Source organism: Amblyomma mixtum, chromosome 5 (assembly GCF_055824585.1).
Source record: "Amblyomma mixtum isolate Tamu chromosome 5, ASM5582458v1, whole genome shotgun sequence".
Classification (NCBI taxonomy): Eukaryota; Metazoa; Arthropoda; class Arachnida; order Ixodida; family Ixodidae; genus Amblyomma; species Amblyomma mixtum.
Genome location: NC_143016.1, coordinates 203,883,090 through 203,897,245, shown reverse-complemented (window position 1 = coordinate 203,897,245; position 14,156 = coordinate 203,883,090). Strand labels below are relative to the sequence as shown.

General features: G+C 41.7%; 1 long non-coding RNA gene across 1 annotated transcript; it reads right to left on the bottom strand.

The window, feature by feature from the left end:
* Positions 1 to 2,398: 2,398 nt before the first annotated feature.
* On the bottom strand, positions 2,399 to 13,591 carry LOC149345456 (uncharacterized). Its single transcript, XR_016282857.1, has 3 exons — positions 13,249 to 13,591; positions 11,822 to 11,895; positions 2,399 to 2,459 (listed from the first exon to the last, which is right to left on the bottom strand). It is a non-coding gene; the product is annotated as an uncharacterized LOC149345456 (long non-coding RNA).
* Between the last annotated feature and the right edge of the window lie 565 nt (positions 13,592 to 14,156).

Here is a 14,156-nt window from a genome sequence, read left to right as displayed (position 1 = left end):
CATGCGCCAAGAACAAGTATGAAAAAATTGGCTTGAGCAGAGTTTGAAAACAAAGTGGATAAAAACGGTGGTGTAAAGGGCCTAAAAGTTACTTTTACTAACTAGGTGATGAAAGACAAGAATTTTAAAAATGTCTGAGAGCAGAAACTTTTAAAGGTTGGGTCGCCTCCGCAGACATCCTTGGCTCCGCAAGGATTTCGAGGCTCCCAACAGCTCAGATAAAGACCTCAGCCTCCCTCTCATGATTGAGAACGTGGCTGAGGTGTATAACTGTATGTAGTGAAGCACAGGGTGAGTAAATTAGAGTTTGTGAAGAATACTGGCTTCCCTTAAAAAGCTAAAAACATAGCGTATACTGACAAGTGCATCTTCGCCTAAAATCAATGCTGGATGAAAAGGAATCTGTTCTTTGTAAAAGGTAGTAAAATGTTTTTTCCTTATAGATTCAAGTTCCGTACATGAGAATAATATGTGGGTTACTGTTAGTTCATCTCCGCACTTTTCACAAACAGGTTTGTCTTCTTTTGTAAGTAGGAAGTTGTGTGTGAGATGTGTGTGTCCAATACGGAGACGGCATAAAATAACTTCGATGAATCGTTTTTGGTGTGAGCATGACTTCCATTCTTCTATAAATGGTTTTACTAAATGTAGCTTATTATTTCTTTCAATATTCCATTGCGACTGCCATTTATTTCTTAGCTTGCACTGTACCAACTTCATATAATCAGTAGGGGAAGTTCATTTTCTTTATTTCTTTGTTCCGAGCTTTTCCAGCACATTCATCTGCTTTCTCATTGCCAGCAATTCCAATGTGGCTGGGAACCCAGCAAAATATTATCTCTTGTCCCTGTATTGTGGCGCTTGTTATGTTGTGTATGATATCCCCAATTAGTGGTGTCACTGCATTGCTATGGTGAAGTGAGGTTAGTATGCTCAGAGAATCAGTGTAAATGATGCTGTTCTGAATGTTCTCATTTATTATTTTTTCTACAGCTACCGAGACTGCGTAACACTCGGCAGTGAAAATGGATGCACACTCAGGTAGCCGTACTATCTTTTCCCAATTTTTCTGAACGACAGCACTTCCGACGTAGTGTGCTGATTTTGATCCATCAGTATAAAATGCTTCGTATTTGCCGTATTTTTCATTTAGTGCTAAATATTCTTGTAATATCTGCTCATGCGGTGTGTGTTTCTTCCGAAATTGTGTTAATACGTTAAAACGAATACGTGAAACGCACGTATTCGTGCTTAACTCGCCGTGGCACATCGATTTAGAGCTAAACAAGCTATACTTCAGCACTCAGTTTTACCTGTGCTCGTGAATGTACACTCAAAAATGGAATATCTACAGATCTGCGTCAAATGCGCGTATTCGTGCTTAACTCGACGTGCCACATCGTTTTAGAGCAAAATAAGCTACATTTGAACACTTCGTTTCACCAGTGTTCGCGAATGTACACTGAAAAAGTAATGTCTCGCTATCTGCGTGAAACGAACGCAAGTATTCGTGCTTAACTCGCCGTGGCACATCGATTTAGAGCTAAACAAGCTATATTTGAGCACCTCGTTTTACCAGTGTTCGTGAATGCACACTCAAAAAAGTAATACCTCCCGATCTGAGCGAAATGCACGTATTCGTGCTTAACTCGACGTGCCACATCGTTTTAGAGCTAAAAAGCTAGATAGCTTGTTTAGCTCTAAAACGATGTGCCACGGCGAGTTAAGCACGAATACGTGCATTTCACGCAAATCGGGAGATATTACGTTTTTAGTGTACATTCGGTAAAACGAAGTGTACATTCGGGAAAACGAAATGCACGAATACGCGCATTTCGCGCAGATCGGTAGATATTACGTTTTTGAGTGTACACTCACCAACACTGGAAAAATGAGGTGTTCGAATCTAGCTTGTTTTGCTCTAAAACGACGTGGCACGTCGAGTTAAGCACGAATATGTGCATTTCACGCAATTCGGGAGATATTACGTTTTTGAGTGTACATTCCCTATTGGAAAAAAAGGCAATGATGTAAATATTGGAAACCAACACTGGAAACCTTGGTGGATTATGGTAATGGAAAATGCGTTGGAATGACTGGGCATGTTGGAATGCCTGGGCACGTTGGAATGCCTGGGCATGTTGGAATGACTGGGCACGTTGGAATGACTGGGCATGTTGGAATGACTGGGGCAGGTTGGAATGACTGGGCATGTTGGAATGACTGGGCATGTTGGAATGACTGGGAGATGTTGGGGCAGGGGCCATGGGGCAATGTTATGTCTGTCGCAATGAGACAGCAAATTTCAAAATAGATGAAGCTCCTACAGTCAGTTTTATTTTGTGTTCATGCTCCTCTTGCTCTTCTTTAGCCACTTGTCAATGCAGCTGAGCCCCATGAAACAGCCTTGTTGATGTACCACCGGTGCATGAGGGCTTGGGAAAACTGGGCGATGCACTCTGCAGAAAAGATTGAAATGAAAGAATTAGGATCCACAAGTTTTTATTCTTGCCAGTATTAGAGTGCTTAAAAAGTAAACTCCGTATTGTGGCCACAGCAATAAAGTGAGCCTAAATCAAGAACCACTGAAGCTATTCGCACTCAAAAAGAAAAATAATTTGAGGTTCTTATTCAATATATCATATGCTCGTCATTAAGTACCATCATCAGCAGCATAACTAGCACCACTGCAAGACAAAGGCCTCTCCTATATCCCTAAACATAAGCCTGACGTGTGCCATAATGAGCAAAATAAAAAAGCTATCGTTTTTTGTCCTCTGAAGGCTTTTAGTGCGGTATTAGTAAGAGGGACAATATAAAGGTAACATCAGAAGGGTGACTGCAGTAGCACAGCTGAGATGTCGCAGACGATACACTACGAAAAGAGGCATACAATCCACTGATACATCAGTTGCAAAAAATAAAAACAGCAGCAAAGAAAAGGTAAAACAAACCAGTGTCAATGCTCCAAGCGATATCACTTATTTCCATAATTTTGAGGGACCACATGCAATGAAAATGTGGTGAGGTAGAGTCACAAGCGAAGGCCATTCTGTTCTCGATTTAATTATTACTAACTCTATGCAGCTGAATGCTTTTTCTGGTGTTTTATCTTGTTGTGTTAGTGACCATCTTCCTGTGTTTGCTTGCATTGAGAACGCTAGTACAATAGGAAGTAAGTCCACATCAATCACATACCAAGCTATTACAGAATCATCATTGAAATCCTTTAGGGATGCGCTCATGAAAGTATATTGGAGTAAGATAGCTGAACTTCATGATGCAAATGTTGCCTATAATACGTTTGTCGATTGCTTTAAACAGATATATCACGACTGCTTTCCTCTTGTAACACGAGTGAAAAGTCGCAGAATCCGCAAGCCATGGGTAACGCCAGAGCTTCGCGGAGAAATACAAATGAAAGACAATCTGTACAGAAAATTTTTGAGCAGCCGGAAGGTTGAGGACCTTGCGGTATTTAAGAAATATAGGAACAAATTGACTATAAAACTGCGGTCTGCACGAACAGCCTATCACGTGTCACTTCTAGATGTTAAGAATGCTCGAAATGGTGTACTATGGTCGAGATTAAATACACTTCTGCAGCGGGACAGTTCACGCACTGCATTAACAAAATTAAATATTGATGGAAAGGAAGTTTCTGGCGTCGAACTGGCTAATGTATTTAATACTTTTTTAACGAGCTTGGCTACCCGTGCTATAATACGTGCTGCCGGATCTGACGCTTGCAAATATGTTCGAATTCAGAATGATGAAAAAATTTTTCTGCACCCAGTCACGGTAGACGAAGTAGTGTCGGTGATAACAAATCTTAACAATAGCAGTAGCTGTGACATTGATGATATCCAAATACAGCCAGTCAAGCATGTAGTTGACATAATTGCTCCCATACTTGCTCACATCTTTAACATCTGTTTAGAAACTGCAGTTTTTACGGAAAAAATGCAATTAGCAAAAGTTGTTCTTTACAAAAAAGGAGATCGCAACGCCCTCGCCAACTACAGACCAATCTATTTTGCCAGTGTTTACGAAAGCATTTGAGAAAATGCTGCATCTAAGAATGTCAAATTTCATCCATAAATTTAACTTGCTAACACCATTTCAGTTTGGCTTCTGCAAAAGCAAATCCACTGAACTTGCATTACTCCAACAAAAGGAATATATAATAAAGCAACTTGAAAACAAATCTATTGTCATTGGTGTATTTGTGGACTTCTCAAAGGCTTTTGACCTGGTAAATCATAAAATCTTACTAAATAAATTACACTACTATGGTATCCGAGGAAAAGCGCTCTCATTGTTAAGTTCTTATTTGTCGTTTAGACAGCAAGTGGTGTACATAAATGGTATACAGTCTGAACCGAAGCCGCTCTTCTACGGTGTCCCCCAAGGCAGTACGCTAGGGCCTCTACTCTTCAATATTTACCTAAACGATATTGTCAACATTAGCGATAATACAAAGTTTTTCATCTATGCAGACGATACGAGTGTATTTTTTTCGGGTGAAAATGTTCATGAACTTATCAAACAATGTAATGCCACAATGAAAGCTCTTGAGGTCTGGTCTGCAGTTAACCTGATGCAAATAAATGAGAGTAAGACCAAAGCTGTCATATTTAGGCCGAAAAATAAAGTTATCCCACTGCACGATAATATTATATTAAACTCGCGGGCTGTAGAAATTGTTGAGCAGTTTAAATGCCTTGGGGTCATATTTTCTGCCAGTATGTCATGGGATTATCATGTCAATTATATCTTGAAAAAAAATAGCTCAAATCACTGGTGTTATAGGCCGTCTAAAATACATACTTCCCACAAAAACTAAGATGCTGGTGTACAATTCAATATTCAACTCGCATTTAAACTATTGCCAGTTGGTGTGGGGCACTACAACATTCACTAACCTTGAACGTATTCATTTAATGCAAAAAAGATATCTCCGAAATGCATATAATTTACCGTTCCGACATCCCAGTGCAGCTTTCTTTTGTCATTCCAGAGTTATTAAAGCACATAATCTTTATAAATATCGCCTCAGTGTTACTTTTAAAACAGAAATCAAGAAGAATGTAACAAATCTTAAAAATTTTGCAGAACTAAGGAAAAAAGAATCAGTCTATCCAACAAGACGTGGCGAAGAATGGACAGTGCCAACACCTCGACTAAATCTTGGTAGGGAATGCCTTCAGTACACACTTCCATCTCTTCTAAATAGGTATATCCACATTAACCTCGATTTGTTTTCTTTTTCACGTCATGAACTACATAATTTGTTTTTGCATAACGTTGTTTAAGTTTCATTATGTATACATATTGCTGTTTCGTGTATTCTCCGGTGCTTCCTTGATGTGCTTGTTTTTTAAAATTGTATAAACTCTTGTGTTGCCTCCCTGTCAATAATTAGGATTGTAGACTCGTCAAGCTGCCCAAGGGCAGCTTTTTTCTACGATTCCTCCATCTGTAGTGCTAGATGGGAAATAAACTTTGATTTGATTTATTCTTCAATGGGAACAGGAAAAATTTCTTGATTTAGTTGTGATGGCATCCTGGTCTGAAGCGGGGCAGCAACATTTAACATTAAGTTGCGGAAAAGTATTGTAGAGTATTTGGAACACACCTAAACGAGCGATTTCCCCTTTTATGCAGTGATGTCTGGTGGTCAAATGAGATGACTGATTACACATATGCTGTACCAAGTGTCGCTGTTGGATTAAAGGGAGTTGGTGGCGTAGAATCAAACAGTTTGGTGCAAAATTGAAAGAGCTAGGGAATACTTCAGTTTGGAATCATTAAAATTTTTATGCATAAACTGCGCAGCATGGCAAGAGCACACAGATCATGACATCTCCTGATAAACCCGAGTGCCCTTGTGGTGCCAGCAGCATGTATCGTGACATGCTCCAAGTCTGTGGGGCTGCATCTGGTTAAGGTTTCTCCATACCATTAACCCTAGAGGTGGGAAAGGAGGTCAATACGTTGTGACAAAACAATGCAGACAAGACAAGGACCACGAAAGAATAAATATGATGGCATGAGTGCTGACTATCGCCAATGTGTATTGGAAACCACGTCAAAATATATACACTGTGGCCTAAAAAAACAACGAGCAAAGGGCACCTTGTGTCAACCACATTGCATGAGTGTAAAACAAAACAAAAACTGACAAAGAAGCATTTAAGAGCATGAACTCTTCCTTAGGAAGCGATAAAGAAGGTGTGCTAACACAGTGATTGCGGTTTTTTTTAAATTTCAGCGGCCTCGATTATCTCACGCACAAACTTTTCTGTGTCTGTCAGGCAAAATGCAGATCATGAATTCCGGTTCACAGCGTTTAGGATCTGGCAAACAATTGCAATTGCGACAGTGAATCATCAAAGTTCTCCCGCAAGCTTTGTTCACATCATCGTGGTGGTCTTTTAAACCTCTCAGTGACACACTTGCCTGTTTTCCCAATGTAAACATAGCCGCATTTCAAGGCGTTCGAACACACTATGTCTTCTGTGCAGTGCACGAAGAGACTCTGATGGATAATCTCGGTTGACTACAGGTACTGAAACTTCATAGGGTTAGAAAAACAATATCGACGCCAACTCGACTGCCTATTTAACCGGTGCGACCAATTGTGGATGTAGGGAAAGGTACGTACAAACTTCCTTTTGGGAGTTACAGTCTCGACGGGGGCACAAAAGGAATGTTTCAACTTCAGCTTAAAGCAATCGGCTAAAGACACTGACAAAGGTTCTGAATATCCAGTAAAGGACAAACGGCATATGAGCTGGGCAAAACTGGATGTCATGGCAATCAAACAGGATTTCATTAAGGAATTTTTGAAGCAAAGGTTAGTGACACCTCTTGACCAGCTTAGACTGAACCGAAGAAAATGGTAAAAGTAGCTTGTTTTCCCTTGGCTCGTAAGCCCAACAAGTGTAACCACCCAAGATTGAGATCCAATAAATGTGATGACATATTTTCCTCTATAATTTCAGTGGTGATTCAAAGTGGACTGAGGCTTTGACTGAACTCCTCTCTCACCTTAGACAATGCTTCGTCAGGATTGGAGATCCTGCAATAAGCCACGTAACAGCGGCGCTAATAGTTTTTTTTGCAAAAACAAGCTATTCTGAAATGTAATAAAGGTGGACTGAAGGTATGAGCTTAAAAGTGCGACAAAATTATTCACCAAAACGCCTGAGACGTTTGGAATGCCACTGCTCCATTTAGGTTAATGAATTCTTCAACACATTATTGATCCTGATTGAGGGATGGCGTAATATAAATCCTTGATGTCAACATAGCACCCCATGAAACTGGTGCGAGAGTTATTGTGTAGAAACTGCGTTACTTTCTCTGCAGATCTTACACGAGAGGAGTCATCAATGCTCAGCAACTTAATTTTATGTCGCAAAGAGATGGCGATTTGTTTCTGACAGGTTCCATTCTCTTAAACTACAACCCTCAAGGAGCAGTCACCTTTATGGGTCTTTGCGGTAAAGAAGATAGCTGGACAATTTTTCTTACTGAAGTTGATGGCATTAGCCTGATGGTTAAACTCTAGATTGTTAATGTTTCTTGGCACTGGACTTTGCTTTTAACAAATCAGATAGTAAGTGGCACTCAAATTCAGAATACACTGCATCTGTGGCCTTGGACTGAAAGGCGCCTTTCGATACGACCACAAAACCACCGTTTATCAGCAGTTGAAAGCAAGAGGGCCCACCCTCTTAAATACGACACAGTTCGGCCTGTGGGCAAGTTCCTAAAGAGGGTTCAAACCGTGACACTGCATCAAAACATCCCGAAACACACCTGTCACACTCAGGTCTGTGCGTGGAAAAGGCAACTCGTCAAACCATGGCAAGCATCTCCACAATAGTTCTCTTCGGAGGAACGGAAAATTTCGGTCCATAAGCACTTCAAGGACCAGACGAGGCAGCGACTCCAAGCTGAAGGTGTGCACCTTGTTGTCAAACTCTTGTGCCTGAAAACAAGCCAGGGAGTGGCTGGTTGACGGTGTCACGCACCGTTGACCAGGTGAAAGCCATCTGGAATGCCACTTTGCAGCCACTTTGCGCTCACTAGCCCGGAGCAGAGAAGCCAAGGCACGAGTGTCTGAAAACAAGGCGCACAATGTCGACACTGAGTTGCTGCCTCGTCTGCTGCTTGAAGCATATACGGGCCAAAATTTGCCATTGTTCCTTCGAAGAGGACTATTCTGGAGCTGTTTGCCATACTTTGACGTCTTGCCTTCCTGTGCCTGGACCTGAGCGTGACAGGTGTGTTTCAGGGGGCGTTGGTTGATGGGGTGTCGTGGTTTGAACCATGCCAGGAACTTGCCCGCAGGCTGAACTGTAACGGGTTTAAGACGGTGGGCCCTATCGCATTCAACTGCTGATAAAGAAGGTGGTTTTGTGGTCATGTCTAAAGGCGTCTTTCTGTCCAAGGCAACGGAGGCAGTTAATTCTGAGTTCAAGTGTCACACAACAGCTGATTTGTTAATAGCAATGTCCAGAGCCAAGAAACTATGTAATAATCTAAAGTTGAACCATCTGGCTAATGTATCAACTTCAGCAAGAAACTAGCAGAGGTGCCAATGAGAGGTCAAAAGACCACCGTTACGATGTGAACAAAGCTAGAAGGGGGAATCTGATGTTTCATTGTCGTGACTGCCATCGTTTGCCACATCCTTTATGCTGTGAGGCGTAATTTCTTGTGCTGCATTGTGCTAGACAGACACAGAAAAGTTTGTGCATGAGATGATCGAGGCCACTGAAATTGTAGAAAAAACGCAATCAATGTGTTAACACACCTTCTTTATCGCTCCCTAAGAAAGAGTTCATGCTCTTAAATGCTTCATATTCAACTTTCGTTTTGTTTTTGACAGATCCAAAGTGAATGTTACAAGGCGCCCTTCATTCTTTTTTTAGGCCACAGTGTATATATTTTGATGTGCTTTCCAATAAACCTTCTTGAAAGTCAGCACTCGCACCGTCGCATTCCTTCCTCATCTTTCTCTTCTTTGCGCTGTTTTGACACGATGAATTACAAACAAGACCATTCATCCGTCTTGCAAAAGTCAATACAGTCAGAGTAGCTGAGATAGTTGGGGCATCCTTCTGAATAATGCAGTCATAAAGACAAGGTTGGGACATAAAGACAAAGACTGTTATTGAATGGCTAATATTAATGTACTTTAGTAATGTGCTTGGTTTGGTTTATGGGGGTTTAACATCCCAAAGTGACTCAGGATGAGGGACGCCTTATGATTTTGCATATTGATATGCTGGGCTTCATAAGAGAAGAAGTACAATAGTTTTTTAAGGCCAGCCGTAGAACAGGAAGCAATGAATCTACACTAATATCAAAGAATGAAGGCTCAAGCATGAGTGTAGCTAAAAGGTTATAATGACAAACATGAAAAGCTTTGGAGAAATTCAAGTCGATGACACTTGCCTAAAATAAAGAATCTAAATTTGGGTGAAAATCTGTTGTGAATTCAAAAAGTTGGATTGCACATTAGTAAAGAGAATGGGAGCCGTGATGACTGGTATAGAAATATTAGTTTGAATTATGGTGGCAAGTAATATGCGGACTCATTTCGTGCTCTAACAGTTCATGCAAAATGCACATCAATAAAATAGGAGAACAGTTTGGGGATCAGAACGGTTTCCAGCCTTAATTATTGACAGGTCAGCTTCAGGTTGTCAGGGATAGAACCAAGAGGTTTGGATTGGCTAACAATTATTGGTAAAATCTGTCTTCAGATATCCTCAGTAGTTTAAAGTATGTCAGAAGGCTTCTCACACAGCCCTCAGGTACTCGAAAGCTTGTGCTTATCAATGACTTTCGAGACATGATGAGAAGCAATGGTTAATGCAATGAAATGGGTAACAAATAACTGATTTTTCTCAAGAAAATGCCCATGGAATATGCTGTCAAACAAATTCCCAAGAATCCTTCAATTAAGCCCAAAATGACAGTTTATGGGTAGCCACTTTGTTATAACCATCACATACAAAAAAAGAGACACCAGAAGCCCTCCTTATTCACTGAAAACAAGGGAGAATTATGAGACATCATTCCGGCACACAAAATCACACGGATGAAGAGAGTAGACTCCATGGACACCATATTTCAACTGAGGTTTATTCCACAACACAGGCTTTTTGTGTGCAAAGGGGTACTAGTGATCCCTGGGGCTGAAAAGTATTTCCGCCATCAGATAACAATTATTCAGGACGGCAAAAACCAAAACACAAAAAAACATAGGGGTAAAGGTATCTTGCCACTCACATTAAACACATCGGCACGCCTATGCATCACCTACCTGGCTGACCCAACAAACATATTTGCCTCCAGATAATATATTTCTTTTTCTGGGGCGCTGCAGAAGGGCTGCTGACGTAATTCTCTTTTTCAGCAGATACAAAAGGCTTAAAAAATTTCCCAGCCCTTTCAAGTGCTAAACTTGCACAAGGCATGTGTTTCTTTCAAAAACGCCTTGCATGCTCGCTTGTGCGAGCAAAGGCGAATGTGCTCAGCTAAATGACCTCTGCCACTTAATGAATCAGCTGTCCTGCAATGTTCAAGCAAGGGTTCATTGATGCAAGCCTCGTCTGTCTAATGTAATGTTTGCCACAGGCAAGGAGGATGCTGTACACCATGTCAACCTCATGTTTAACGAGGGGTTTGGTGTGCTTAGTTTTGTAGGCAGGCTTTTTCGTAACGTCATTTATCAGGTGGCACATGCATCCCAGCTTTCCCAAGCTGAAAATACGACATGTACATCGTGTTTGTCACTGGCCTTCTTGAGGCGGTGTGACACCTGATGGCAATAGGGCACAATGACAGGTCACTGTTGCGAATGTGCGTTGTCTTCCGGCTTGCGCTGCCCAGCACACTTCATCTCTCGAACCTGGCTTTCTACCACTAAGGCTACAATTTCTCCTGTGAAAACTGCCTGCTCCAGTCTCCTTACTTGCGCATTGATGCTGTCACAGAGTCGTGACAGCGTCAATGCCGAAGTAAGGCGACTGGAGCAGGCAGGCAGAAAAAGAAATAGATTATCTCAACGCAAATGTGTGTTGGGTCAGCCAGGTAGGCAATGTTTAGTCACGCCAATGCATTCAACTTGAGTGACAAGCTAACCTTACGCCTATATTTTTGTTTTTGCAACCTTGAATAATTGTTACCTGGTCGAGGAAACACTTTTCAGCCACAGGGGTCACTAGTACCACTTTGCATGTAAAAAGCTCATGTTGTGGAATCAACTTCAGTTGAAGTATGGGGTCTATGGAGTCTACTCTCTTCGTTCATGTGTTTTTGTACACTGGAATGATGTCTCATAATTCTACCCAGAACCAATTAGCTCAGCTCTCCATGCTTAGCAAAAACAAGGCAGCAGTAATGAAACCAGTTCTCATGTGTGCACTTTTTCTTTTACATCTGTGACCTGCGATGAGTGGCATAAAAACACATATTTAAGTTAACACACATGCATCATAATGTTAATATTCGTAGTCAAATAGTATCACATAATGCAGCCAAAAACATGCAGACATTTCGCACTTCATGCATAGAATGCAACGGTTAAAAGACGAGCAATATTGAATGTAAAACTTCAAATGGCCTGCAACCGGCCCATTCTGACAGCCAACTAATATTACTCATATAAACATGTAAACATATCAGGCCAGAGCTATCCAAACTGCTCCAAGCAGTAGCATTAAGGAAAAGAGCAATGAAAGTAACAGAACATTTCATGGCAACCACAAGAACAAAGCACAATGCAGTAACAACTTACAACACAGCTTTTGACTTCATCTGGTGGCCACAAAATCCATGCCATTGACTCGGACTGGAAGACAGATGTGCCACCTGCGGATACCAATTTCCCATTATCACTATGACATTTTTCTTCGTACAAAAGCTAGCGCAAAATACGACACACACAAGAAAGGTAGACAGGACAACGCGCTACTGACAACTGATCGTTTATTGGAAAGAAACACGTAATATATAGGCACACCGTCAACCAACCTATCAGCTGCAGCAAACGTCACAATGATGTAAAGGGTCATAAAAGCGATAAAAGACACAGACTGAAAACACGACGTAGCTAAAAAAAAAAACGATAAAAAATGACGAAAGAACATTAAAAGAATGACACAAACAAAATACAAAAACAATACAAAAACAAGCATGCGAACTCGGTCCAACAGTGAATATCACATGAATGTAAGAAGATAGGAAAAATATACTTGCCCAAGTATACGCCTCAATACAAAGGAAAACTACCCTGTTTAAAATGCATCAGTTCCCCTAGCACTAGTAAAGGAATCTTGCTATGAGCAAAACAAATCTGCGTTCGAAAGCGTAGATAAACATCGTAATAACTGAGACAATTATTGCGTAACTTGTTTTCCTCAGAAACCAATTTTCAAACAGCAGAGTGATCGAAATGCAAGATCCTATACTCTGGGTAGCCAGAAACGCTATCGGTATCATAAAAAAAAATCTTCACATACTCATTTAAAAATTAGATCCTGACGGCCGGAAATTAACTTTCGTTGGTAACTGCAACCTGACACAGTGCTTTCTTTATAGTGGGGTTTGAATTCAGATGCGGAAAATGGGCACTGATCGTATTGGAGGGTTCCGGATTAATTTAGACTACCTAGAATTTCTTAACGTGAGCTGACATCGCACAGCACAAGGGCATTCTTTTTTTCATTTCACCTAAATCGAAATGCGGCTACTGCCATCAGGATCGACCCCACGACCTAAGGTTCAACAGTCTAGGGCCAAGCAAAAACCGCGACGAATAAAAAGTGTTTCAATCCCCCTCAAAGTGCTAACGCTATCTTGAAAGACAATCATACATTTTACGCACAGCCAAAGTGCCGGTCCTTGAAACGTGCGCGGTGGTGTGAACAAGCATGGGCAGAAACGCGTAGAACGAGGCATATACGAGGACAAATCTGTGCTCAACAAGAAACAAAACGCGCAAACATGCGCATACCAAAATCATGCAAAGCTAGCGCACGCACGGTCGCATCCCCTTTGCCAAAACAAGTACCGACAGCGACAATTCTTGGCAGAGCAACTCACCGCGGCGACAACAAAAGCGCCTTAAACGCTTTTTATAGCATTGAACACGAATACTGCAGCAGTACGACTGGTCACCGTTCCAGCATTATATGCTGCGGATAATGCACGAGTACTGCTTACCTTTTCAGATGATTGCGTAGTCGTGCAGAACGCTGTTTGCCTTCGTGTCACGGGCACTACACCAACCAGTGAGAGTTCAGCACGAGTGCTACGTAGCCGGCACTCTCTACCACGTAGTCACACAGAAGAAAATATTCCGGGCCTTATTTGGAACATTTCCACCGCGACACTGCCCGCGCGTCTTTGTGCCTGGACACCCATCCTGGACTACACAAAGAAGCGCACAGACTGAAAAGTTAGAGAGACCAGAAAAATGACACTTTGCCTCGAATAGGCTACGTCGACAGCACTGCGCGATTGTGCGCCCTTGAGCATGAAGAAACACACGCAAACCACAACACAGTTCACGACGGCTCACAATCCAAGTAGCGAATTATAGCAAGCGCCGAAGCGCGATGCACGCGACGCAGCACCCGAACCGCCATGAGGGTTATACAGAAGGATGGATGGATGGATGGATGGATAGGAGCGCCCCCTTTGAAACGGGGTGGTGGCAATTGCCACCATGCTCAGCTTTTCTTTATTTATTATTTTTTTTTGTTTACTGTGTTGGCAATTCTCATTAAGATTCTCCATCAACTTTGCCTACGGTTTCCTACTATTCTAACCTTATGCCACATCTCTGCTTTTCAGCCACCAATCCTCCAATCGCTTTTTGCTGACTTCCACTGCAGATTTATTTACATGACCATTGTTATCTTTAAACCCTAGGGCCTCAGAAAGAGTGACTGTGCCTGCATCGACATCCGGATGGATACCATCACATTTGATTATGAGGTGTTCAATCGTTTCCACAGATCTACCACACACTGCACATGTGTCATCTTCTTCGTTAAATTTCTTTTTGTAGCTGCGCGTTCTAAGACACCCTGATCTAGCTTCAAAAAGTAGGGCACTGCCTCTTGAGT